This window comes from Protopterus annectens, chromosome 5.part1, assembly GCF_019279795.1.
Source record: "Protopterus annectens isolate FY-2018-M chromosome 5.part1, PAN1.0, whole genome shotgun sequence".
Classification (NCBI taxonomy): domain Eukaryota; kingdom Metazoa; phylum Chordata; order Ceratodontiformes; family Protopteridae; genus Protopterus; species Protopterus annectens.
The window spans coordinates 626503241-626528093 of NC_056736.1; positions in this window are offsets into that span (position 1 = coordinate 626503241).

A 24853-nucleotide genomic window follows, 5' to 3' on the forward strand; every position below is an offset into this window, starting at 1 on the left:
AACCAGTTTACTGTGTAATTTAATTTAATCCTGACTTGTGCTCAGGACTAACTTTAACCTGTGGAACTTGTTTAACTTGCTTACTTATGTAATCTCTGTAAATAATCTGTTTGTAATATGTAATGCCGGTATTATGTAATGCTGTATCTGCTTACCCTTGGAGCTTTTCTCCCCGGGCCTCCGCTGAAAATGGACATGCATCCAGTCGGACTATCCCGGTCAACAAATGTAAAATAAATAAATAAAAAAATAAAAATAAACTGGATGGGGTCCAGTGTTTAAAGGTTGCCAATGTCTTTGTTTATAATTTCCATGATAATACATTCCATGGCCTTGCAGATCAGGCTCTTTAGACTGATGGAGCGGTAGTTCCCGGGATCCAAGGTCAATCCCCCCTTGTGGAGTGGGATAACTGTATTTGTGCGCCACTCAGTGGGCATGAAGCCTGAAGTGAGGGTATGATTAAACAAGACACTTAGGTGAGGTGCCAGTTCATTTTGTAGTTCATGTAGTACACAGCCCGGGATGTCATCTGGTCACAGGAATGCTGTGGAGAGTGCATTTTTATACCTGTATGGCTGTTATTACCAGAATTTGGCAATCTTCCAGTATTGAGATGGGCCATTTAGGGGGTGAGGGGGGGGGGGGGGTGAAGTTGGCACTGAATCAATCTGCCAGGATAGTGGCAATATCCTTGGGATCAGTATATTTAATGCCATTCTGTTGTAGCTCAGAGCAGATCTGAGCATTGCCATTTAGATTCTTGACATAGTTATAGAATGCCTTGCGGTTTTCTTTAGAATCTTTGGCAATTTTATTTTCGTAACTAGCTTTGGAGGATTTTATGAGGGATCTCAGCTTCTTACTGAGGCGGTAAGGGAGTTTTTTGCATCCTGGGATTTTCCTCTTTTCTGCAACAGCTTCTTCCTTTTGTTGTAAAGTTTGTTTATGGCAGGGGGCCACCAGATTGGCTTTCTTTTTTGGAGGAGAGCATCTTGGTTCTATTTGGAATGGCACAATTCATGCATGAGTGGATGTGCTTGTACAGTGCCTTAGTGTAGGACTCTGCAGTCGAACTTTCAGTTCCCATCTGCATGGGTGTCATGAAGTTTGTAACTTCTGACTTGAGTAGCATGAAGTTGGCTTTGTAGAAGTTTTTTATGGAGGTGTCTTTACTTGGGGGTGGGGGTGGGATGTGGATGTTAAGGGTGATTAGCTTATGGTCTGATCTGACCAACGAGGGGGTGACCATAAGTGTGGAGCATCAATTTCCCATGTTGGTAATGAATAGGGCTAGGATATTGGAGCCCCTGGTGGGACTATGGATTAGTTGATCCAGGGCATTGAAATTTATGAATTCCAAGAACCGTTGGGCAAAGGTGTTGGTACACGATTAGTTTTCCCAGTTAATGGCAGGGTAGTTGAAATCACCCAGTATTAGGGTGTTTGGTTGTATCTTAATATTTTCCAGTATGGAAAGGTGTAGTGAGAATCTTGGGGCAAGGTGGGGGATCTGTAGCAAGCTACAATTTGGATTGCAGTCTTACCTAGTGTTAGTTGCACCTGGAGAATTTCAGACACATTGTATTGGGCAACTAGCCTGGTGGTGTGAATATCCTTGGTGAATATGGACACTCCTCCACCTTTAGTGTTTCATTCCTGGTTTGGTGGCCGAAAAGTGTGGTAAGAGTTGTAGCCTGGTATTGCAGGGGTGTTCTCTGGAGCCTTGAACCAGGTCTCAGTTACTGCACAGATATCAATGTTCTCCATTTTTAGGAGTGCCTCGAGAGAGTGCATTTTGAGGTTTAGACTTCTAGCATTGAGTAGCATTACCTTCAGATTTTGCATGCTTGTACCTGTTACGGTGGTGGTTTTGTCCTTTGAACTTTGCCTAAAAAAGGCACTATAGGGGTGGCAAGAGCCTTTGCCAGTAACCTGAATCCCAGGGGCGACAGGTGCAGACCATCTCTGGCAAAGCATAGTGATTTATCGATCATGTCATCCCAGGCAGACAGATACTGGATCCCCTTTGAATGACACCAGAAGCTTAGCCAATTGTTGAAGTCAATCATTTTGTCCTTATATTGTGGTATCATTCTGAGCGAAGGCAGGATGCTACTCAGGGCTAGGGTCATACCTGCCTGGGTCACATGATCTGAGAGCTCTTCCATGTCTCTTTTCATGTAGTCCAAGGAGTTATATCTCAAGTCATTCACTCCAACATGGACAATGACAGAGTCATATTTGTACTTGTTGTGGAGTGACTTGAGTGCATAAGTTATGTGGCAGATCCTGGCACCCGACAGGCAGCTTACTGTAATTTTTTCCTGGTTCAGCCTGGTGAGTGGGACATCAGTGTGCCTAACTATAGAGTCACCTATGACTAAAGTGTTAGGTACGTTGTCTTGCCTTAGGGGCTGTTGCTGGGTGGCACACTTTGGTTGTGATTGGTGTTTGTTTGCGTTTCAACTTCGGAGGTCCTTGTTGCTTGGGCAGGTTACAGTTAAGGGCCTCCACATATATGGATTTAGTTTTGCTATGTGTTGGTGTTGGTGGTGTGAGTTTAGAAGGGCTATGTGTTGCTTGAGGTGTAGTGCGGGTGTTAACCTTCTCCTCTTGACTGTCTAGCATAGTCTTGGGTGGAGAGAGCTTTGCTTCCAGTTTGGCTATGTAAGTGCATCTCTCACAGGTTGTAGTGTTGGGTGGTAAGAGGAGAGGGTTGTCTGTGTACATGAGGCAATTGCTGCATTGCCCCAGTATGCCCAGATTCAACAGGTGGACAGGAGAAATCAACGGAAGCTGACCCTTGGATATGCCTGGTTTGGTGCTTTTTTTTTTTAAAGTACAGGAGCTGTTTTCCCTTACCTTAGCAAGGTACTTTGCAATTATAGGCTGTTTAGTGCCTATGATTAATTTCTCCTTATTAATAAGGAGATTTGAGTGCTTGTATCAGTTTAAGGCTTCCTAGTGCTTTCCAGCAGGTATTAGAGCAAGTGTTAGTCACAGGGATGCTTAAAGGTAAGATGAAAAAAATGGTTTATCCTAAACACTGCAGTGTGCACTGGGGAAGTTAGATGTGAAAGTAGGTAACTTAAGTTTTGCCTGTCTAAAAATGTAAGTTTTAGTGGAAAGTCACTATTTTTAAAACAGCAAGATAGACTGAAAAGGGGTGATCACTTTTGTATTCCGGTACCATGGAATACAGTAGAATGGCCAATAAATTTAAATAGTTGGAAGGGAGTGATTTCACAAAATGATAATTTTGTGCTTACTCTCACAAGCCAGTGAAAGCAGAGAGGAAATGAGATATATGGTCAAATTAACAAAAGAGCCAGTCAACCCGAAAGACAGTGGAATTTAAGAACACGACAGAGGGGGGGGGGGATTTCTGTCTGACTCACAAGAGACAGAGCAGTGGGGTCTTTTGAAGTTTTAATATGCAGTTAAAAGCAGAACACGAGCAAAACACAAGGTAAAGAAAACAAATCACAGCACCCAAAATATAAAAAAGGCAATAAACTAATACAAAATACAACAAATAAAAAGCAAACCAACCTTTCCCTCAGAGCAAAGTGTAGCAGAGTCTGGGTGAGCCTTTCCAATAAAGCCCACATAATCCAATAAATACTTTACCAAAACCATTCAAACCCTTGCCAATGCCCAAAATAACACTAGTAGCCCCATACTGACAACTACTCTAATCCACCCCAACTCATAAAACAATGCCTCCAACTTTTCCCTACACCCTGTGCCCACCAAAGTTATTTCTAAACTTATTTGTAAACTTAAACTGACCACTCAGGCTGCTGCTAACTTACCAGCAGATTTCCTTCAGATAGCTGCAGAAGCTATAGCTTATCCTGTTGCTATTCTCATTAACAGATCTATATCAGAGTGCAAGGTACCTACCATATGGAAAACATCACATATCATACCACTAGACAAAGGAGGAAACTCCTTAGAGCTCATTAATTACCGCCCAATCGCTATTCTATCACCATTATCAAAAATACTAGAAAGAGGGTTCACACTCAACTAATGCACTACCTCCAAAAAAACAACCTTCTGTCTAAATCACAGCATGACTTTAGACCCTCCCACAGCACTACCATAGCAGTATTGTCTTTTAACAACACAGTTAACCACTACAGAAACAACGGCCTATTTGGATCCTCCATATCAATATGGTTAACCATAGTATGCTTCTTAATACTCTGTCTACCCTAAACATTAGCCCCTCCTCTATCTCATGGTTCAGCAACTACTTATCAGGCTGTCAACAAGCAGTCCTATGGCAACCAATTGTCTCCTCTGCTACCAGTATCCCTAGGAGTCCCTCAAGGCTCCATCCTTGGCCCTTTACTGTTCTCTCTATTTACCAACCAGCTCTCTTCCTCCACACTCACTGCCTCAGTAGTACAACATGTTGACAACACCACCCTTATATTTGCAACTCCCACAATAAAAGAACTGCAAACCCTAACCCAAAATAACTTTACTCTAGCAGAAATATGGTTCACTAACACCAAACTTATTCTTAATCTCAAAAAAAAAACAAAACTAATTATTTTCAGCCCATGCAGGTCCCCCCTTCTAAACAATGATTTTAGCATTAGTTCCAAAGACAATACCCAGATCACTCCAACCTCACACACTAAACTGCTAGGTGTAGAAATAGACAACAACCTAAGGTTTGACATCCACATAGGACAAACCATCAAGAAAGTTCACAAAAAATTAGGACTGCTCTATTGGAATAAACAGTTTCTCACTAGATATACCAAAACCACTATAGCTATGACACATCCCTTATTCATCCTCCTCTATGCTTCCCCAATTCTGACTAATTTCGGCAAGGCTGACTTAAACAAGCTGGAATCTTGTTATAACAAGATTGCCAAGTTCGCTACAGAAGCCTCATATAGGTCCCATCTGTCTATCGCTTAAGCAGCTTAACTGGCTTGAGAGGGTCTATATCACGTTGTCGAACTTTTAAAAGTTCAAACATCATATGGTTGACACCATATGATCGAACTTTTAAAAGTTTGAACGTTTCAATAGAGATTTCCGTATAGTGTGGAATGGGAAGATTTCCCTTTCTGCACTGTAGTGCGATCTCGGAGTTGGTATATTTAAAGAGCAGGGGGTGTGGGGGGGGTGCAGGGGTGCTTGCCCCCCTGCTTAAACCATTCAGGTATGTTTTTCTTTGTTTTTTTTTTTTTTATTACATTTTCGAACTTTTAAAAGATTGATCATATAGTGTCGACCATATGATGTTCGAACTTTTAAAAGTTTGATTATGTAATATAGATGCGGCTTGAGCTGTCTCAGCTACTGCTGCACAGTCAATTGTCAATAGTACACAAGTTATACTACTTCTCTGATAAAACCCCAGCACTCCAACATCTAATTCAACCCTATACTATTATTAGAACCTTAAAATCCAGTAACTAGAACCTCCTAAAAATCATCAAATATAAGAATGAAGGGTCCAGGACTAATGCTCGAGTGGCCGTTTCACCGAATGTGAAACGGCCGGGCATGCGTACGCAAAAGTGCTTTTCACCAAAGAAGCACTTTTGCATAAGTATACTTGTTGAGGAGATCGCACTACAGTGGGGATAAGGGAAAATTCCCTTATCCCCACTGTAGTGCGACCTCGGAGTGAGAATATAAAAGTGGGGGGGGGTGCAGGGGGTCTTGCCCCCCTGCAAAAACATAAAACTTTGCAAAACATAAATGTAATGTGTTTTTATTTATTTTTTTAACACATTTTAACAAAAGCACTTTTTTGGTGAAAGCTCTTTCATTAAAGTGTGTTCGATGATAGTGGATTCAGACTGTTGAATTTTCGTTCAACAGTCCTAGCTGGTAAATCGCTCTTTAGTTGCACTATACGTCTGGAATACACTACCTAGCCACATAAGATCTAATAGCTCTACTACACAAAAAACTTCTGAAAGCCCACTATACAAATAACTGGCTATGCTCTTGCTACTCCCCAGGTTAACTACATGCTAATGTATTGTTATGTGGCTACTGTTAAGTTATACCATTCCCCTGGTAAAGCTGCTATTCTGATTATACCTCAGAGAATGTTACTAGTTTTTGCTATTTACTGCATAGTACTAAGAACTGTTTACTATATTCTTAGCAACCATAATTGCCACCATAAACAATTGCCATATGGTGATATATCTTTTACTGCACTGCATGTTTTTATCCTAACAAACTATTTTTATGAACTTTTATTTGCTTGTGTGCTGAACATTTTCTTTATATATTGTATTATATTGGAGCTTTTATCTCCCCAGGCCTTTGCTGAAAATGGACATGTGTCCATTCAGACTTTCCTGGTAAACAAATGTAAAATAAATAAAAAAAATAATAACAATAAACATAGGCACACACATATACATACATATATATGGAGAGAGAAATGATAGACATACAGACAGATAGATAGGCAGATAGCTAGACAGATAGCTAGAAAGACAGGATAGATAAAGACAGTAGCCTAGCTAGGATGTGGCAAGAGGAGCAACTGCTCCTGGGCCTGGTGCAAAGTACTGGGTGCACGTTCAGCCAATCCCTATCTTTCTTTAAAGCAATACTGGCTTTTACAAGACAGTACTGCATTTGCAGTCAAACCTGAGCACTATAGTGCTCTGTGTGTGGTCCAAACTGTAGCAACTGCTTGCTACATTGGCAAGCAATTTGCTACAGTTAAAAAGCAAAAAAAAATTTTTTTTACCAAAACATGAATGCTCTATTGCTCCATGCATGCAGGATAGAAACAGTTTGCTACAGTTAAAAATAGGAAATTATTATATTTTAAATAAAATAACTTGAAGGAGGGTTGGGGCAGGGTACAAAAACAGGACCTGAATGGCTTGGGTGTGGGGGGGGGTGTGTCTTTCATTTGGCCTCCTGGTTGTGGTTGGTGTGCTAGTAGAAGGTAGAAGGAGCAGCTATTTTTTTTTTTTGTTTGTTTGTCTTTTTGTTTTTTGTTTTTTTTTACTTTGACTTTGACTTTGCTCTTCAGTTGAAGAGCTGGCAGGGATAGATTGTTCAGCTAGCAGAATATGTCCTTCTCTTCACTGTTGCAGTATTCTAAACAGAAGAGATCTCCCATGCAGGGCAGCCCAATGCTCGGGCAGTATACAAAAGCCGAATGATCTTGTATGTTCCATATTTTACACTTATGATCCCACACAGAACGTAGGGCATAAAAGGGATGTACGGAAACCACTACCCAGAACTGAATTGACCCAGAAGAGAACAGTCTCCAGATAACAAAGGAGTCCATGCATATCCAGAAGGAAAAATGCTGAAGAAAAAGGTGAACCCTCAGCTAGAAGGGAATCTAAAACAAAAACAAGAACAAACTAGAGGGGACTGGAGGGTGGAAATGAATACTGCAGCAGTGAAGAGAAGGATATCTACTGTTACGTTAAGATTTTACACAACTGCACTATGTCCTTCTATATCACTATTGCAGTATTCTAAACATAAGGGAGAGTAAAAAGCTCAAGAAAGAGAATGAGAGGTGGAAGGCTGAGAATAACCCTCATCAAACCCATATAAAATAGTTCTAGCAAAACGTGCTCTGGCCCTAGAAACCATATCCAACTTATAGTGCTTAGTAACAGTATGCACTGAAGAGCAAGTAGCAGCTTCAAGGATGGAACTGGTGTCCAACCCTTGAAGAAAGTACCAGAAGAGGCAACAGCCTAAGTGGAATGAGATCTAACATAAGTAGTCACAGATTTGCCATGAAAACTCTAACAAAAGGAAATGACCTTGGATATCTAGGAGAAGATGGTTTGCTTAGAAACAGCCAAACCCAATGTCCTGGCATGATAGGAAACAAAAAGTTGATCAGACTTATGAATGGCCTTCATTTTATCTAAATATTACTTGATTTATCTCTGTAAATCCAAGGTATGAAGGACCATCTCACTAGCAGACTGAGGAGAAGGGAAAAAGGAAGGGAATTATACTGACTGTTTCAAGGACAACTCATTTACTACCTTGGGTATAAAATAAGGAGGACACCCTGTCCCTATGAAAAAAATAAAAAGGAGGAAGGCCATAAGGGCATGGAGTTCTGAAACCTCCCAGGCAAAAGTAAGATCTAGCAACAAAACTTCCAGGTACAATATTGCAAAGAAGCAGAATCTGCAATTTCACAAGGAGCCTGAAACTATTTTTCTAAAACAAAATTAAGGTCCCAAGGAGGAGGAGGAATAGGTTTCCTTGGAGGCCAAATATACAGGACACCTTTAAGAAATTGTTTGACCTCAAAACAAGAAGCCAAAGGAGGATTCAAGAGTAGACAAGCAGAAATGGCTAACAAATGGGCCTTCACAGAAGAATAAGCCAGGCCAGACTGGGAGCAACTCACTCAAATAAGAGAGGACCAGAGGAACCCCACTAAAAAAGGATCCTGGTTATGAGCATGGCAACAGACCGAAAATCTTTTCCATTTGGACATATAAAATTTTTTGGTTGGGAGTTTCCTGGCCTCCTGTAAAACCCTGAGCACATCCTCAGAAAAGAGGAGCCTGAAAGGGATCAAAATCCTCTCACCCACAATATCAGCTGAAGAGTAGACAAGTGAGGATGGATGAGAGACCCTTTGTCCTGTGTGAGGAGATCCAACCAGTAAGGTAACTTGTGGTGATTGCCCCTGGCTAGATACATTAAGATGATGAACCAGTCCTGTCTGGCAAAAAAGGAGTTACTAGTAAGATTTTTGGGGAGTCCAGCTGAATCTCCTGCAGGACTCTTGGAAGTAGAGGAAGAGGAGGGAAAGCACAGAGAAATATCCCCTTCCAAGGAAAAGAAAGGGCGTCCATCTTCCATGCCAGATAGCGTGGCACTCTGGAAGAGAAGAGAAGAAGTGGTCTGTTCAGAGGGGAGGCAAAAAGATCTACCTGAGGAATATCCCACCAATGGACAATGTCCAGAAACAAACACATCTCTGTGAAGCATCCATTCATGAGCTTGTGTTTTGGACCTGCTCAGAGAGTCTGCCACTAAATTGTGCTCTGAAGAAATCTATACTGTCTGATGAGTTAACTGATAACTGAGTGCCATCTCCCAAGCCTGAAGTGCCATCCTGCAGAGCAGATAAATTTTTGTGCCTTCCTGCTTGTTGACATACCGCATGACTGTAGTGTTGTCTGTGTACACCTTCAAGGGTCATGGAGAGCCCACAGGGTGAAAAGCTTGAAGGGCCATAATCAGAGCTCTCATCTCTTTGATGTTGATATGATCTGAGTTGTGATGGGGAAGTCCAAAGACCCTGAACTGACCAAAAGAAGCCCACCACCCCATGTCTGAGGCATCAGTGAACAGTTCTTGAGAAGAGACTGAAAGGGCAGGCCTGGGTTGACAGCAGACTGTTGAAGACACCACTTGAATTCCTTCTTTAGACAGGGAAGGGGAGGTACACTGAAATCCAGAGGTACCACTGAAACTTCCGCATATGCAGTCTGGTAAGAGGGAGTATTGGAATAGAACAGGTCATAAATCCCAAGGACTGAAGAAATTCTCTGGCTGGCATGGCAGTCAAAGAAAGAAGAAACTGAAAGAAGGCTATCAATAACAGAACTTTTGGAGGTGAAAGAGAGGCTAACATTGACACTGTCTGAATCCTGCATCCCAGATATACCTAATCCTGGGAGGGAGTTAGGACAGACTTTTTGTAGTTGATAGTAAATCCCAGACATTGAAGAAGAGAAATGGTGAACTCCAGATCCTGTAACAGGCAACTGGGAGAAGGCACCTGAAGCTACAGGTCATCTAGATAAGGAAAAATCTGAATGCCTTGGAGCCTGCAGAATCACATTAGCTAGGTGTTTTGTGAATACCCTTGGGGCAGTAGAGAGGCCAAAGGGCAAAGCAGAGAAATAAAAATAAAAGGAAGACACAGAGAAACATAAAAACTTCCTGAAAAGAGGGTGACTAGGGATATGAAGGTAAGCATCTTTCAGATCCAAAGACACCAGAAAATCCTGGGGTAGTATAAGAGGAAACATGGTTTGAAGAGTATGCATCTAAAAAGAAGGGACCTTGAGAAAGATTTTGAGCTGGGAGAGATCCAGAATAGGTCTCCAAGTGCCATCCTTTAGAGGAACTATGAACATTCTGGAATAAAAACCCTTTCCCAATTGGGAAAAGGAGGGCTGGTTGAATGGTTCTTTGGTTTACCAGGGACCCTAGAACATCAGGGAAATGAGGAGGTTGAGGAATCCCTGAAAAAGGAGGGAGAGATTTCCATACCATGAAGTAACCCTGAGAGATGATAGAAAGAACCCAAGAGTCTGAAGTGATGAGATGAGATGCCAATTTGGAAGACAAACAGATAGCTGAAGGGACAAAAGAACCTGGTCTAAAGGAAAGGGAGTGAATTGTTAACAAGAAGCAGACTTATTAGATAAAGGAGGCTTCTGAGCCATAGAAATCTGAAAATCCTTAGCAGAGCTGGCCCACCTACCTCCCTTACTGCCCTTGGAGGCCTGGTGAGGTTGCCTGCAAACAAAAGCAGATCTAGAAGGATAATTCTTCTGGAACTTAGAGATAGGAGAGACTAAATATGTTTAAGGTCTTGCAAGGCTCTGTCTTTTGCTTGAAGAGACTTAAAACATATTAGCAGCAGCCATCCCAAAAAAATGTTTATTATCCAGAGGAGCATCCAACAACTTGGCCTTAATGTTCTCAGGCAGAGACTGAAGATGAAGCCAAAAATAAAGCCTCATGACAGACCCAAAAGCCGCAGCCCTGGCAGAGACATCAGTAGCATTATAGCTACATTTAAAAGCGTGGCGAGCCACTTGAGAAGTAGAACTTAAAGTAGATAAAGCAAAGAATTTGCCTTCAGAATCAGGAAGGTCAGAAATAACCTTACAAGCCTCAGCAACTAGGTCAGACCATACTGAGTCATGTGGGTCTGGTAATTAATAGTTGTAAAGGTTAAAGTAGAAGCAGTGTAAACTTTCTTAGCAATCCTGTTCATTGTCCTACTATCCTTATCAGAAGGCAAAAGTTTGGAAGAGGGCAACATCTTAGATAGTTTGTCAGAAGAGACTGACACCACAGCAAGATCTGCAGAAGAGCATTTAAATAAAAACCGACAATCCTCAGGAACCTTAAAGAACCAATCAGGTGTCTTAGGAGCAGAAGGCTGGGAATCAGGAGACTTGGAAGCAGCAATGAAAGTGTCTAACAAGGCGGCCAACACAGGAGGAACTACTGATGTTTTAGGAGTATCCATATGAAGCAACTCATATTATCTCCTTTGAATAAAAGACACTTGAGAAGAATCCAACTTAACGTATTTCATCATCCTAACAATTGTGTCCACAAAGGACAATTCCTAAAAGAAGACTCAGGGCTAACAGACTCGTCTTCATCAGAACCATAAGCCAAATGTGAAGGCAACTGTGAAGAATATGACAAAGACTCCTCATCAGAGACTGAAGCCTCATATGAGAAATCCATTTCCCTAAGTCATTTAGAGGGGGTAGAGGTCCAAGGAGGAGGAGGTACCGAAACCTCCAGGGGAGGCTTTAGGGCCATCAAGGCTGAAAACAAGCCCTGAGTAAACTCTTGCCATTCCCTTTGAGAATCCTTAGGATGGACCAAAACATGCTTAATTTTTTTCTCTTTTCTTGGAGGGGACATCATCCCTAACAAATACTGAAGGTTCCAACCTTTGTCGAGATTCGATAAGAGAACCCGAAACCTCCTCCCTGACCAATATCAGACTCCCTCTAGGACCCTCCAAGATAATCAGCTGCGGTTCCCCCTTGATGTCCACAGCAGATGACTGCAAAGCCTCATAGAACATGCAAAAAGACAGATCCATGCTGGCCTCCAATAGGGTTGCTGCAGAAGAATGAGATGTAGACACCAAACAACCTACAGAATCATTACCCGCTTCTAGAGGAATGTCAGGTGGAGGCTGGACAGCTAAAGAATCCAGCCAAGACTTTTTGGCCTTCTTCTTACCTAGTAGGAATATCTCAGGCTTAAAAGATTCTGCCCCGGTACTCTGGGCTAACTATTTAAGCCATTAGTTTTCAATATAAATGGTCAGAGAAGACAAATGGCTTGTGAGTGTCTTAGGCACTAATGCCTTACAGATAATACAAGAGGTATTGTCGTGGGAAACACCCGAACAAGACACTGCTCATGACAATCCTTATGGGGAATCTGCCTCTCACACTGACACTTTCCCTTCTTGGATGACATGAAATCTAGGTAGAAAATAAAATACAAGACTAAAAAAGTAATAATAAAAAAAAAAACAACAGGGTACTTATCTGGTGGTTTTGATACCTTTTAATAATGATGAATGAATATATGTATATTTTTTAAGAAAGTATTTTTTAAGAAAGCATTTTTTAAGATAGTGTTTTTACATATAGATTAATATTTGTATATGAGCCATTAGAAATGTCAATATTATACTATGTATTCATTATCTTACTATTTTAGGTTAAACTGTATTAGAAAGTATTTGTATTTTAAATGAAGAAAGTGTCATATGGATTTCTGCCAATGAAATGTCCCTATCAATTAAGCAAGAAAGTATTTAAATGGAGTTCTGCTTTATGTATACATTTTCATCTGAAGAAGTCTGATTACAGACCAAAATGCTGTGTGTTGGTTTAAGGAAGCGTTTTTGTTTTCTTATTGAGGCAAGGGGTGATTTTATGCATTTTTTTATTTTTTAAGTGTGTGGAGTGATAAATATTTTAAACTATAGTCAGAAGAGTCGTGGGCTTTTTCCAAGTGCTTTGGGTGTTTTTGGTTTCAATATAAATGGCCAGAGAAGACAAATGGCTTGTGAGTGTCTTGGGCACTAATGCCTTACAGATAATACAAGAGGTATGGTTGTGGGAAGCACCTGAACAAGACACTGATTGTGACGATCCTTATGGGGAATCTGCCTCCCACACTAACACTTTCCCTTCTGAAATCTAGGTAGCAAAATAAAATACAAGACTAAAAAAGTAAAAAAAAAAAACAACCCCAACAGGGTACTTATCTGGTGGGTAAGTATTCAGTACAGCAACAAGGCATTAAGACCAACTAGATGGTGTTCGAACTGGCGGCAAAGAAGTTCTGGGTAGTTATTACATACATCCCTTTTATGTCCTACATTCTGTGCAGGGAGCACAAGTGTGACATACAACACATACAAGATCATTAGGCTTTTGTATACTGACAGAGCGTAGGGCTGCCCTGGGTGGGAGATTCCTTCTGTTTAGAATACTGCAACAGTGATACAGAGGGACATCTAACTTTAATAAATTGCTTACAATGTAATGATCAACTTATCACAGTGAAATGCTTTTGGGGCACTGGTTCATAATACTGACTCAGGGCATTGTATGCGTGTTTGTGTTTTTAAAAGCACTGAGTACCAATAATACATATGGTCTTTCAGTCTCTTCAGAAAAATAGTGAAGAAAAAGGCAAACTGCTTCCAACACAGCACTCTTTAATAGCATTTAAAGAGTGCTGTGTTGGAACCAGTTTGCCTTTTTCTTCACTATTTTGCTGTTTGCTACATTGGTTCCTTTATCGGTTCAGAGGTTTGTTCTGACTTTACTCTTCAAAAAAATAAGCTGTGATGGTAGCTGCATTCTGAGTACTGACATTTTGGGTGAACTTTCAGATGAAGATTAATGCTGATGCATCGAGGACCATGGAATCTGACATCAAGAAGAGGACAGTGCTGAACTCTCAGTGTTAAGCAGTCGGCTTCAAGATTCTATCTGTGTTGAAGGTCTCTGCATCAAATGAATCAGACAGGAAGATGTCAGTGATAAGATAACAGTACATTACTTTTTAGTAAGTTATTTATTTATTTAAATCTGGCTCTGTTCTTGTTCAAAACCATGATAAGTTATATCCCTAAATGTGAACAAGTATCTTTTCATTCCTTATACCTCCTTACTCCCCCTTCTTCACTTACTTCCTTAGTGCTATCAAATTCGCCTCAATGACTTTCTCTCTAAATATACCATAAGCCTGTTTTTTCCCTCACTTCAAATTGCAATTCCTGTTTGTATTAGACTAACTTAAATGTAGTCTCTCTACAAACTGTCTAAAATTTCTCTAAATATTAAATGATTGTCATATAACTTGTATCAATTCTTAATCAATGTTTTCATATTGTTCTAATGATTTAAACTTCAAATGTTTTTTTGTTTTATTTTTAAAGACTGTAAAATTATTGTTCTTAAAATGTTTTGTAATAATATGGAGCTTTTCTTCCTGGGCCTCTGCTGAAAATGGGCTTCTTCCTATTCGGACATTCCTAGCACTCAAATTTCAATAAATAAATAAATAAACGTGTCTTTAAGGTACACAATTTAACTGTTGGTCTAACTCTCAATATATATATATATATATATATATATATATATATGTATATAGATCTAGGACAGTTGATCGAAAGACCAACTATCCGAATCCAACCCTACCGAACACCGTTTACCGAAACTGCTTTCACTGAAAAAGCAGTTTCGGTAAACAGAAGGTAAACCACACACACATACATACACAAAAACAAAAAAAAACACACACACACACCATGTTTACGCAGGGGGGCTTTGCCCCCCTGCACCCCCACACCCCCCTACTTTTATATTCTCACTCCAAGATCACACTACAGTGGGGAAAAGGGAATATTCCCTTATCCCCACTGTAGTCTGAACTCGCCCACTACCACTCCTCCAGATTCCCTGTACTTGTGTGTGTGTGTGTGTGTGTGTGTGTGTGTGTGTGTGTGTGTGTGTGTGTATGTGTGCGGGTGTCAGTGGGTGTCAGACACCCAATTGAATGCACTGTACACCAACACCTGATAGGCCGACACCATTGTATCGACACACACAGATGGTTGACAGAAGCATGAAATCGACATTTTCCAGGTAGGAGAATATTCTCTTTCCTTGTGGACTGTGCGATCTCACAGTTAGTAGTTAATATATAAATGCAGAAGGGGTGAGAGGGCACAGCCCCCTACATGTAGAGTACAGGATGGCTTTCTCTCTGCAAAAACACTTGCCATTCATTTAGTTAATTCCGAAGTAATTTCAGGAGCATGTGCACAATGTGTCGAGATTTGTACATTCAACTCTTTGTCGTTAATCTATGGGGTGTTAGCATACAGTACATTCGATCAGGTGTTTGATGCCCATATGTGTGTGTGTGTGTGTGTGTGTGTGTGTGTGTGTGTGTGTGTGTGTGTGTGTGTGCGTATATATATATATATATATATATATATATATATATATATATATATATATATATATATATATATATATATATATATATATGTGTGTGTGTGTGTGTGTGTGTATGTATGTATTAATATGTACCTATCCATCTATGTAAATACTGTAGATATACATATATACTCTTTTAATGTTTCGGCAACTTTTAGCAACTCTTTTCTATGTTATATACATTCCTTACATTTCTCAGCTACTTTGTGGTGCCTAGGCTGGAGAACTATCTTCCTTTCTCATTTCTCCTTAAAAAAAGTCTTATATCTCTTTCTATTTCATTTTGCTGTTATTAGTTAATTGTATAAACAGAGTTATTCCTTTTAATTTATGTTTTTTTTTAATTATTTATTAAGTTATCACCTAAGATATAGGCAAATGTACATTAACATTTTTCTATTTACATATATTACACATCACATGTTTTCTTTCTCTTTTTTTTGTAATTATCATAAGTCTAACACTGCATAACTTGGTGAATTTCTACCTTCCCTTAAACCTCATTTCTTTTACTGTACATCATTCTGCATGTATTATTTCTGTACTGCATGTTATTGCTCTTTTGTCAACCAATAGAATTGAACTTAATAAGGCCTTACTGTGTTTAGGCCATTCATGTGTCCCAGCTAAAAAAAAAAAATCATATCAGTAGTTACAGCCATTTGTTCACTCCAAAATTTCTGACAGAGTACTCTACAGGGAATATTTAAAATCTGCCAACTCATTATACTCCCAAGCACATGTCCCCCATTACCTCTTGCATCCTTATTACACCTTCAATATTTGCTACTTAGCTGATTAAAGATGCAATGACGTCTGCTTGGGGTATACAAATACCTATGCAAACACTTCCAAGCAAAGATCCTACTTGGCAGCCATTGTTCTCTTGTAAATTGTTTTTGCAGTCTCTCTTCCCAATTTTTGCTAACCACCTCTGATTGATTCTTATAGTTACCATGCAATATTTCATATGCCCTACTAATTATCCTTTTTTAGCAGCAGCTTATGTTCTAGATTTGGCTAAAACCCCCAGAGTGGGTTCTTCACTTAAGATTCCCCTATCCCTGTCTTCCAGGATGGCTGCACACCAAGTAATAGCTTAATTATAGATCTGCCAGTGTGAAAACAGAAATAAAGACAAGAGAGCCAGTAAACTCATATTTTTTGGATACATTTCAGTAATTGGCTACTAAGTGAACTGCCTGGATGCCAGCAAAAAGAGAAATTCAGAGAACCTGAAAGAAAACCAGTCACAAAAGGTGAGGAAAAAAATAGTGACTGGGAAGAATTTTGCAGCTGTTCAGCAAAAAGCAGTGCAAGCTCCAGCTTTGGTGCAAGACATAATTCTCTGTACCCTAGAGGAAAAAAATAAGTCAAATGTACTTAGAGCTCATTAAAATAAATGAAACATTGAAGGAGTATATCAACTCAAATAACAAAAGGCTGGATAAAAGGGAAGAAGGTTTGAACAGATATTCAGATGAGTTGATAGCAATGTCTTTCTGCTTCTCCCATTAGGGGTCACCACAGTGGATCACCCGTCCGTAGATCGACTGACAGTGAAGTTTTTACTGTGTCAAGTTGCCAGGCCAACCTTCACAGAAGACACACACATGCACTTACTGCATGTCTTTAAATCTCACTTCACCACAGGGAAGACTTGTAGACTTTACACAGAAGGTGCTCCAACTGAGAATCGAACCAGAGAACCTCTTGCTGTGAGACGACAATGCTAACCACTGCACCACCGCAATAAAACTGCAAACATTAGAAGTAAAAATGAAGAAAAGGCTGGCTGAATATGAGACTGCCGAAAAAGAGATGTTTCAGAAAATAATAGATTTAGAGAACAGAGCACATAGGGAAAACCTGAGATTTTTTATTTATCAGAAAAGCTAGAACAGACTGTATTAATTTTATGAAAGCACAAATAAGTAACTGGACTGGCATTCCAAAGCATGAGTTTTTAACTGAAAGGGCACATTGTGAGAATGCTCCAAACCTGGCCATGAGAAAGCAACCTAGACCTTTAATAGTAAAGACCAAACCCATCAGCAGAAGGAGGTGATTCTGACGAAACTGTGGCAGAAGGACAAAGTATTAAAATTGGGAGACAGTAGAGTGTTTATGGAAAATGATTACCCACTGTACACCAGGCAGAAGAGGATTAAATTTATTCCAGTAATCAGGGAATGTCAAGAAACAGGCATGAGATTCAATCTGCTGTACCCAGCTATTTTCAGAATATTCTTCAGAATATTCTTTCCTAGAGGGACAAAATCATGCAGAGCATGATAAGGAGGAAATACAAAAGTTTGTCCAACAAAAAGGGAGCTATGAAACAGAAGGAGGTTCTGGTAATAAAGACCACTAACAGACTGTGCCAGTAAAACCTTTTCTAATGTTTCAAAGGAAGATGCTTGACAGACAGAAAAAAAGTATAAGAGTTGACAAGAATAACCAGGAGTATGTTGGAAATGAAGCAGACAATGGATTAATGGATCATGTCTAAATATCTAAATGTATCTGCAATTTTTCTATGTGGAGCTTTTCGGATCATGTCTAAATATCTAAATGTATTTGCAAATTTTCTATGTGGAGCTTTTCTCCCCAGGCCTCTGCTGAAAAAGTGCCTTTTTGGATCAGTCAGACACCCCCGGTTAACAAATGTAAAATAAATAAATTTAGGAGATGGAGATCAACAGGAATAAAACTATCAACTCAGAAATTGACAAATAAATGTGGGATTACACAGCATTACTTATATTTGTGAAACATGACAGAACCTGAAATCTTAGAAATATTGGATGTTTTACTTTGTTAAACTTATAGGGCACTCTAAAGCATATGCCCTACTTCACACGTCATTAATATTTGAAGAATGTTTAAGAGAGGGGAAGAGGAGGGAAAGAGTTAACTGTAAGTAAAACAAAAGTTTGTACTTAGCAGTAGTATTTATCTAATGCATTTATATAATCTGCATGTTATAAAGCAAAGTTTTCTCATTGTTTTTTAGTGTAATGGGGATACTAAAGTAAACAGGTGCCCCTGTTTTTTATATTTTTCTTTCTTTTCTCTTTGTTCAGTTTTAAGAAATGTTGGTACTGCAATGCAAAAAATAAGAAAAGTCTGGTCAAAAGAGCACGACACAAGAAAAATGATGTGCTTTTTCTCACTCTTGTATAGGGAATGACTGGATTAAGTCCCTTGGCTTGATCTATAACACATTTTAAGATAATTAAATAAGAAAGACCATTGGATATAATAAAAAAATTTAATCTAGTTAATAAATAAATGCTTGTAGAAGCAACTCTGTATCTGGTTCTCATGTCTGCATGGAAACAATTTGATAAAGAGCAATAAAAATAGAATATTTCTTTCTTTCAATGGGTTTCTTTCAGTGTCTAGGAGATAATGTTTTCTGAAAGCATTCAAGTTTTTTCCCAGCCTGGGAGAGTAATAAAGATAAGACAAAACCAGGCATTGCTTTGTAAAAGCACAGGCTGCACCATGTGCCTCAACATGAATAGCCTTCCTTTTAGGTTACTACAAGTCTATGAGTGTGGCTGTTAGTTAAGGACAATTATTCTTATTAGGAGGGTAAAACTTCAATATTTGAAGATGTGCATAGCTTTGTGTTAGTATTAAGTTAATAGGTTTTAGGGATGTATTTTTTTTTTGTTTGTTTGTTTGTTTGTTTGTTTGCTTGTTTGAGAGCATTCATTAAAACAAAAACCTTTGTAAGATGTGGCATAGGATCAAATGGATATAAAACACCTGTATAAAAGGTGAACCATTGCCAAACAATAGTGTATGCATGTAACAAAATCTAGATACTTAACAAAAAAATCTGTTACACATAAAAGGTGGGAATAATAACGTTTTAACATAATGACACTTTCTATATTATCTTTAAATGTAAATGGTCTCATGTCTATATCACGTTATTGAAATCTTACTACATCGAATTAGTAAAGGTCAACCTCTAGTGATCGATGTAGTAAAACATTGAATAACATTTAAAAAAAAACAAACAAAAATAAAAACTAGCGTAGGCAGGGGGGCAAGCTCCCCTGCACCCCCCACACCCCCTACTTAAATATTCCAACTCCGAGACCGCACTACATTGAGGTAAATGGACATCTCCCCTACGGAGATTTCCATTTACCTACACAATGTTCTGCGCTTTCGATGTTGTGGTGCCGACAATATCAGCTTCAATATTGTCGGCTTTCAACATCGTGAAGTAGACCCGTGGTCTCACAGATATATACAAAAAAGAAAGAGTAGTGAACTATATTAAAATATAGAACACAAATAGTTGTGCTACAGCAGACACATTTGTAAAGAACGTAATGTGTGTATTTGATAAAGAAAGGTTTTCAAGACAGTTATTCAATGGGCTACCTGGGAGAAAGGGAAAGAGGAGTACTTATATTAATTGCAAGAGGATCTCCAATAGTGATAGAAGGGGATAAAAAATATAATAATGGTACATTTGTAGTACTAAGGGGTTACTGGCAAGGGAGGAGGATTATACTGCATATATTTATATTCCACCTAAAAATGCCATAATGGAGTTTAATAAAATTCTGGGAGACATAATTAGCTTTCAGCAAATAATATTACTTATAGGTGGGAACTAGAATTTGATTTGCAGCAGTGAAGATGTATTGGTGGCAGAAGGGGAAATATAACAAAGTACGATAGACCTTTGAAGAAATTTATAAATATATTTGGCATGGAAGATATGAATTCAGTAGTTCAAAGTGGCTTTACATATTATTCTCTAAGATACAAAAACTGGGCTAGGCTAGACAGAACTTATATTTCACAGGAACATGTGGATTTAATTGAAAGTTTTTATACACATTAAATAACTATTTCAGATCATACGCCAATAATAAATAAAATAAAAATGCAACGTAATGAAATAAAAATGAGGCACTGGTGCTTTCCCATCTATCTGTTGAAAAGAGAGGAATTTAAGGAATGGGTAGTGGAAATTATTCGGGAGTTATTAGAGAAGATAGAAATTTCTTCTGAAAATATAGCTAGGGAGTGGGATAAAATTAAGGTATAGTTGAAAAATAGGGTGGAAATAAAAGAAAGAGAGATATTATTATTTAGAGCGACTTACAAAGGTTAAAGTATTGCAGAATAGGGGGAATGACACAGAACAAGAAGAGGAGCAATTGCAGAATGCTAAACAGAAAAAAGGGATTACGTTGATAATGTACACGAGTTAAGAAAGACTGCTTTTAAGGAACTGTTTTTGATAACATTGTAGCTCCAGAGCACAAAAGCTTTTAGCACAGTGACTCAGACAACTGAAAATAGAAGGGGTTGTTGATAAGCTTAGGGAACCTATAACAAGGAAGATACCAAGAGATCCTGTAGAGGTATTAGGAATATTTTGGAAATTCTATGAAAGTCTATATAAAGCAGAGAAATATGGAAATCAAGAAAAGATACAAATGGAAATCTCTCTGGAATAATTAAATATACCAAGCCTAGAGGATAGTAGAATATGAGCTAAAGATTGTGATGTATAACCAATCTACAGGAACATTCCTCAGGAACAGATGATATTCCTGTGAAAGTTTGGAAGCTAGGAGGGAAAAAGATAAAGATGTGGAAGGTTTTGTTTAACAATATTTTAAGAAGGGGAGAAGCAGAAACATCGTGGAATAAAGCAATGGTGGCTGTAATACCTAAACAGGGTAAAGAGCCATCAGATCCAGCTTCATACAGGCCCACTTCAATCCTTAACCATGACTATAATGTGTTTATGTCTATAATGGCTAAAAATGGCAAAGGTGATGTCAAAATTGATAGATATGGATCAATGTGGTTTTGTGGCGGGGAGGCAAACATTTGACAACATTAACAGAACAGTCATGATCCAGAGGGAAGCAGAATGTAAGAAAATGCCATTGTTGTTGGTGGGTTTTAATGAAGAAAAAGCATTTGACAGAATTTATGAGCAGGACAATGGAAGCATTTGCACTCCCTGATAAAATTATAATGTTGATTAGGAGACTATATGAGGGATTGGAGGCCAAAAGTAAAGTGGGTAGGTCCCTGTCTGATAATTTCTGTTTGAGCAGAGGAACCAGGCAGGGGTGTTCTCTTTCCCCCTTTGTTACCTGCATTATATTTAGAACCACTGGCAAAGAAAATAAGGGTTTCATAAATTCAAGGATATAATTGGTATGGTAGTCAAGAAAAGCTGGCTCTTTTCGCAGATGATATTATTTTATATCTGATAAAATCAGAAAAGGACATTTCAGTGTTGTGGAGCATTTTGAAACAGTATAAAATCTTTTTTGGTTACAAAATTAATGAAGCCAAATCAAAAGCAATAGCTGTAAATTATGTACTCACACAAATTGGTTGAGCAATATCCATATTTATGGGGACATGATAAAATGAAGTACTTGGGAGTATCAATTAAAAAGGATTCTGGTGTGGCAGCTAAGGATATGTGGGAATAAACTAAACAAAAGATAATACAAAAACTGAGAAATTAGAAGATCTGTTTTATGGGTATGGATAGCAAGATACAAGTATTTCAAATGTTTTTAGTCCCTTTAGTTTTCTACACAGGTCAGGAATATTTGTATCAACCACAGAAGAAGTTGTGGATAGCAATTAATAAAGAGCTGAAGGATTTTATCTGGGAGGGGAAGATGGCAAGAGTCAAGTGTGATAATCTGATTCTTCCAACATAACAAGGCAGTTTGGGATTACCTAATTTGAAGGGATAGTTCAGAGATACACAGTTAAAGTCCTATACATAGCACAATCAGAAACCTATAATTCAAAGTGGAAAGGGATGATGAAAAAATGGAGTGAAGCTCAAGAAACAAGGAGAGACTGGGATTTTGGATGCAAATCCTTAAGGAGGATAACAATAACCATGCAGAATATTACATTCCTAAAGTAGTAGAAAGTATTCCAAGAACTAAGCCAACACAGGAATGGAGAAGGAGATTCTGCCAACAGGGATGACTGCAATTAGGGATACAAACAATAGGCAAGAGGGTGATGGAATATATTGGAGAAAACTGGCAAAAGAACCAAGGTATTGGGAGCAAATAATTAGGGGGAAGGTAATAGAATGGGAAGAGGCCATGAATTTATTTGGAATGCAGGCTAGAGATTGCCTTCCCTATCAAGGATTGATATCAGAGTATAGGCAAAGATCAAGAAATAGGGTGATCCTAATCAAAAGACCAGCACTGGTAGAGCTTTGATTACAATCTAGAACAGAAACTGCTGTTAAAAAAGAAATAATTAGTAGAGCATACAATATATTACATGAGAACTACAAAAATCAATCTGTGAAGGTTTGAAAAGATTGGGAAGAGGGATTGCCTAAGCTAAACAATGGCAGGAAATATGTATGTCTTCCAAATATGCAACAACATCTAAAAGATTTAGGATCTTTGCTTGTAGATGTTCACATAGGTATTTTACACCCAAAGAAGACTCCAAAGAATTTTTCCTCGGGGAGATAGTAAATGTTGGATGTGTGATAGGGAGGAAGGAGGCAATTGGGGACGTATTTTCTGGTAGTATAATGATCTGGCAGACTTTACAAATTCCCTGCAGACTATTTTATCAGAAATAATGGGTGAGCGAATTGGTACAACTAAGCAAATTATTTTTTGAGCTATGATACAGAATTGAAACTGCCTAGATATAGTAAGACCTTGCTAAGTCTAATTATGTTGGCTGCCAAAATAATGTACTTAAAGTAGTGAATATAGTAACAGAGATGGAACAACTGGAAATGATCTCTTTAGAAAGGGGTAGGAGCAAATTACATAGAAAAAATGGGAATTGTGGGAACAAAACATGCAGAGGAGTAATGAAGTTTAAAAGAAGGCAGGATTTGAATAAGCTATGTAATCGAACTAAGAAGTAAAACCGCTGACAAAGTCCACGGGTCACCCAACAAATTTATTGTAAGCGCTTTCATGCACCTCTCATATGAGTGCACTTCTTCAGAAGACAGTGATTGGATAACTTAAAAGTGATGTATAATGTTTGCAACTAAAATGATGTCAATATGGCTTGTTTTTATTTATATGAATGAATGATTTCCTATGGAATAAGTGATAATTTAATAAAGATGTTTCCTGTTAAAAAAAAGATTTCCCTATCCCTTTCTCTTTGGCTATACTATGATTTCAGTCCCTGTTAGGGAAGGCAGTTGAAACATCTTTTTGGCTTCAGCCCACTCTATTACACTGAGTGGTTTGTCCTTGTATGTTTTAATTTTAAATTTCTCTCAGTAAACAATGCCCAGACCTCTCAATTTATTGACTTCACCTTTAGTCAGCTTGTTTTCATGGGAACATAAGAACAGAATGTACTTCTCAACTAACATGGAACATTTATTTGCTACAGGAAAACTATTCATTACATTGTGGTCTCTCATTAAAAAACTTGCTTAAACAAAAAAAATGTCATTAGATTTAGCCAAGGGCATTAATCCAGACATTCACATATGCAAAAGTAAAAGAAAACATTTTAACTCTACATATATTATATTATATTATATTATATTATATTATATTATATTATATTATATTATATTATACTCATTGCACTTTTATATCTCACCCCCCACCCCAATAGCCCAAGATTACAGCACATTAATTCAAACAGACTTTTGCCCATTCTTTCTTCTCTTTTTACATTGCAATGCCTTCTTTTCTAAAAAGCAAAACAAGATAAACAGGTAATTGTTTAAATTAGTATCTTCAACACACACAACACTCATTAAAATGATTTACTACATAACATCCAATTTATATAATGAAATGCTTTATACAAATACTGTTAAGCACAAAAATTGTTTTGTTTACAGTTACTTTGTTTTTTCCCTTTTAGTATCCTTCCAAACAGTAATGGCATGAAATGGGGCACATGCCTGTCAGTCCCAACACAAGCTTAACAATGTCAACAAAAACCCAATCTTTTTCAGCCACTTTTTGTTGAAAAGCCATGTTTCACAAATGTGACCGATGTTTTATAGTCTCACATTTATTCACTAAGTTCAATGTTGCCAGTCTTCTTCCTGTCCATCTTCATCTCCCAACCCCAGACTATAGTTCAAGTCCAAGGTACTACCAATTCTTCTAGTCAACTCCTATGTTTTTCTGTCTCTGAATCACTTTCCCTTGGAACACTGAAATATTTTTCAATTGCAAAATCTCTCTATGAACTTTATTATCAGAATAATGAGAAACAGAGTTTCCTTCTGTTTGATGGCTCATTTTTGGACAAACTTTTGTATTTCCTCCTTAGCTTGTTCTGTGTGAAAAAAAATGACTTGATCCTCCAGAAAAAAATATTTTTAGGACTGGGAATAAAGCAGCACGAATCTCACACCTGCATCTCAACATTACCTTATTGCTGGGATACATTTGCATCTCCTCTGCCTGGTGTACAGTGAATAATCATTTTCACACTCTACTGTCTCCAGTTTTTAATATTTTGCCCTTCTGCCACAGTTATGTCAGAATCCACTC